Raw genomic sequence first — 5,225 nt, forward strand, 5'->3', positions numbered from 1 at the left:
TTTTCCTGCGGTTTACACCATATGGTATACTCATCTCTGACTATGAAGAAAATTACAATTCACTAACTGTGAATTACAAACATGTGAAAAATGGATTTACTGAAGTTATTGCTGTGTGGCAGTGGAAGAAACAAAATCAGTATGCAAAATCTTGCAAAGTATGTTGTTACCTTTGCAGGGCAAAATGTGATGCGTCTATCATTCATAGCTATATAGGGAAAATAATAAAGATTCAATATTCTTAAGCAAGAAATATGATATAGATTTTTTTCCACAGTTAAAAAAAAAAAGAAAAGTGCATTGACTAACTTAAATGTTAGATACAACATTGTCAATTACTTTGCCAAGTTTGTTCCACCACAGAAAACAGCTCAAAATTAAGCCAAAGCTATAGGATGGGAGGGAACAGGGTATTGGCTTCTGATTATAACAGCATTAAAAATTTATATTGCGGTTGCAATTGGCTTGGTTCTAGACTTGCTGTGTAACTGCTCAGGATCAGGAAATCATGAGTTCAATCCTGTGCTACCTTGGGTTCCCTAACCAGTTTCCACTATCTATCCAATAATTTCAAAGCCTTGCTGCACAGGGGTTCAGAAGTTCAGAGAAAAATACAGTTTAAAAAAAATCATGATTTATAAGAAAATTATAAAATAATGAATGAAATTAGTTGTATAATTATATGAATAATGTAATGTAATAAAATGTTAACATTTAACTCATTTGACATTTCTGTCTTTATAATACCACTCCTCAAAGATTATGATGCTGAACTCTCTTCTAAAGTCCTCTGTCTAGACTACAACGGCTATTTCTCCATGTTTCCGGCTGTCCCAGATTGACATCAAAGATCTGGAGATGGCCATCTCTAGACAGGACACTGAAAAGGGGAGGGGAGCTGTCAGGAAATGGTTGGTTGCTATAAATATTTATATTATGGGCTGTTGAATGCTTGAATCTGATTGGCTGACTAATGTTCCAAGGTGTGCAATTATTTTCAGGGAAATGCACGGCGAACGTAGTACCGGGCAGATCTTGGCCGCATTGCATGTCCATATCACTTCGCCAAAGGATTTCAGTTATTTCTAAGGTCCTTGCTGCCTTTTTACCAGAAAGCTATGTACGGAAAGCACATAATCTATTTCTTCCACTCGCTCTCCCATACAAACGCACACACATACTGTCACGGTGTCTAGTTGTTGTGCCCTAGACTGTCCACTTGATGGCACTCTCCCATCCCACTGCTTCATGGCCATGAACTCAAATTCCCATAGTTCTTTTTGTATTAGTTTGTCTCTCTATTTAAGCTGTGTTTGTGTCTGCACAACATCATCATCATCATCACATTGTCATCGAGGTTTTGCTATTGTTACACTGCACGTTCTGAGGTTTGTTCTATCTGTTCAAGTCTTGTGGTTTTGCCTGTTTTTTGACTACTACAGGTCCTTCTCAAAAAATTAGCATATTGTGATAAAGTTCATTATTTTCTGTAATGTACTGATAAACATTAGACTTTCATATATTTTAGATTCATTACAACACAACTGAAGTAAAGCCTTTTATTGTTTTAATATTGATGATTTTGGCATACAGCTCATGAAAACCCAAAATTCCTATCTCAAAAAATTAGCATATTTCATCCGACCAATAAAAGAAAAGTGTTTTTAATACAAAAAAAGTCAACCTTCAAATAATTCTGTTCAGTTATGCACTCAATACTTGGTCGGGAATCCTTTTGCAGAAATGACTGCTTCAATGCGGCGTGGCATGGAGGCAATCAGCCTGTGGCACTGCTGAGGTGTTATGGAGGCCCAGGATGCTTCGATAGCGGCCTTAAGATCATCCAGAGTGTTGGGTCTTGCGTCTCTCAACTTTCTCTTCACAATATCCCACAGATTCTCTATGGGGTTCAGGTCAGGAGAGTTGGCAGGCCAATTGAGCACAGTAATACCATGGTCAGTAAACCATTTACCAGTGGTTTTGGCACTGTGAGCAGGTGCCAGGTCGTGCTGAAAAATGAAATCATCTCCATAAAGCTTTTCAGCAGATGGAAGCATGAAGTGCTCCAAAATCTCCTGATAGCTAGCTGCATTGACCCTGCCCTTGATAAAACACAGTGGACCAACACCAGCATCACTGACTGTGGGTACTTGACACTGGACTTCAGGCATTTTGGCATTTCCCTCTCCCCAGTCTTCCTCCAGACTCTGGCACCTTGATTTCCGAATGACATGCAAAATTTGCTTTCATCCGAAAAAAGTACTTTGGACCACTGAGCAACAGTCCAGTGCTGCTTCTCTGTAGCCCAGGTCAGGCGCTTCTGCCGCTGTTTCTGGTTCAAAAGTGGCTTGACCTGGGGAATGCGGCACCTGTAGCCCATTTCCTGCACACGCCTGTACACGGTGGCTCTGGATGTTTCTACTCCAGACTCAGTCCACTGCTTCCGCAGGTCCCCCAAGGTCTGGAATCGGTCCTTCTCCACAATCTTCCTCAGGGTCACCTCTTCTCGTTGTGCTGCGTTTTCTGCCACACTTTTTCCTTCCCACAGACTTCCCACTGAGGTGCCTTGATACAGCACTCTGGGAACAGCCTATTCGTTCAGAAATTTCTTTCTGTGTCTTACCCTCTTGCTTGAGGGTGTCAATGATGGCCTTCTGGACAGCAGTCAGGTCGGCAGTCTTACCCATGATTGCGGTTTTGAGTAATGAACCAGGCTGGGAGTTTTTAAAAGCCTCAGGAATCTTTTGCAGGTGTTTAGAGTTAATTAGTTGATTCAGATGATTAGGTTAATAGCTCGTTTAGAGAACCTTTTCATGATATGCAAATTTTTTGAGATAGGAATTTTGGGTTTTCATGAGCTGTATGCCAAAATCATCAATATTAAAACAATAAAAGGCTTGAACTACTTCAGTTGTGTGTAATGAATCTAAAATATATGAAAGTCTAATGTTTATCAGTACATTACAGAAAATAATGAACTTTATCACAATATGCTAATTTTTTGAGAAGGACCTGTATGTATTCTGGCATTCCCAATAAAACAGCACTTGGATCTCTACCTTGTCTCAGAGCAGTGCCCGACACATACAGCACTGATGCACATACGCACACACGGAAACATACATACACACAGAAATTTGTTGTCGGCGCTGCTCTGATGATTTTATCAGTAAAATAGCTCAACTTTACATGTCAATAAGCTACATGTCATTTCTGAAAAGTGAGGTAATATAGAGGGTTCTGCTCCCATGAACATTAAATGAAAACAAGTAGCTGACTTCTCAAAATACATCAAAATACTTCACAGGAATATCAGAAGAAAAGATGTCAGAGGTAAACAAATAAACGTTGCTAATTAAAATAAAAAGCGAATTTTTAAAGGGATAGTTCACCCAAAAATGAAAATTAATTACTCACCCTTATGTCATTCCAAACACGCAAGACCTTCATTCACCTTTAGAACACAAATTAAGACATTTTTGATGAAATCCGAGAGCTTTCTCTCCCTGCATAGACAGCAACACAACTGAGACATTCAAGGCTGTTTTGCCGATTAATCGGCACCGATAGTTGATTGCCGCAGTTGTGCCCATTTTCGACTCCCTGCCAAATTAGAGGCGGAAATCACTGACAGCACGTGTTGTTTATTTTGACACGTGACACTGCGCGCTGCACAGAGAGGGAAACTCCAGACTCGCATTTCAATACAGCCGACAGAAAATCTTCATTCACATAGTTTTCTATTAAATTACATAATATTTGTCCCAAATCGTTTTGAATGTACATAATGACTTCACCATAGGCTATAAATTATGTATTGTGCATTTTTCAGCAAAACTTTGTCTTTCTGTGGCTCTAATAAAGTCTGTAGGCTATGCTTCAGATATAGAGCTGTAATATTTTGGGCTCTCTCTTTCCGCTTGCTCTGTTTTTAAACACCGAACTTCAAACTCATTTGTGCCACATTGTTCATTCTTGAAGCAAACCTATGTCCGTTTGGTGATTAAATTTTTAAACCGCCACTTGAATTGAACGCAAAGCGTCTGGTGTGTGTGTGATACAGAGTTCTCCTATGACCTAGACGCAGCGATAATTAATTAGATAATTATCAAGTGTTAAAAAATAGAAGCAAATAAATTGTGTGAGTACACATACAATATCCATATGCATGTAATTTTAATGCTATGGCCTTGTGTAGATATTTAAAGATGGCATCTTTAAGCATGACAGTTGAAATTAAATTGTAATACTTAATATAAGTGTATTCGTATCATTAATGAACAGTGTATTGTTCCTTAGAGTGTTCATTTCAACATTCACTATTAGCTACTAATAATCTACATTTTAACATTTTAAAGTTTCTTCTTTTAACATTAGCAAACTATGAAATAACTTTAATGATCAATATAATAAATAATATTAATATTTTTATTCATTTACAAAGTATGGTTCAGTACGGTTACTGCTTTTTTAAAAACAGTAAAGCACTAGTTTTCTTTCAGTATCCATTTTAAAAACTATCGGTTGATTAATCGGTATCGGCCAGTGTGGTCCGACCTAGCTATCGGTATCGGTAAAATCCACTATCGGTCGACCTCTAGTAAGGACATTGTTAAAACAGTCCATGTGACATCATGTCCATGTGACATCATTTATGAAGCTACAAGAATAATTTTTGTGTGCACAGAAAAAATATATAATGACTTTATTCAATAATTTGTTGTGGTACTCTCACGAACGTGCGACAAAGACTGACATGGAAGAAAATAAATTGTTGAATAAAGTCATTATTTTCGTTTCCTTTGCACACAAAAGTATTCTCGTAGCTTCATAAAATTATGCTTGAACCACTGATGGCACATGGACTATTTTAATGATGTCCTTCTGGGCCTGGGAACATTTCAGTGGCATTATCTATGCAGGATCAGAAATATCTCAGATTTCATCAAAAATATTTTAATTTGTGTTCCGAAGATAAACGAAGGTCTCACGGGTTTGGAACAACATGAGGGTGAGTAAGTAATGACATTTTTGGGTGAACTATCTCTTTAAATTTAATGTGAAATTCATAGAGCAGATTCTGCATTCACTTTGATTTGAAGTGTACTCTTGTGATTTTCTTTCAGGTTAAACATCAAGCTGCTTTTGATGTAGATGAGGAAGGAATAGAAAGACCAGACTTTGGGATAGATTTATCTAGGACAAAACTACCAGTTTACAAATTT

The sequence above is a fragment of the Barbus barbus genome (genome assembly GCF_936440315.1).
Source record: "Barbus barbus genome assembly, chromosome: 5".
NCBI lineage: Eukaryota > Metazoa > Chordata > Actinopteri > Cypriniformes > Cyprinidae > Barbus > Barbus barbus.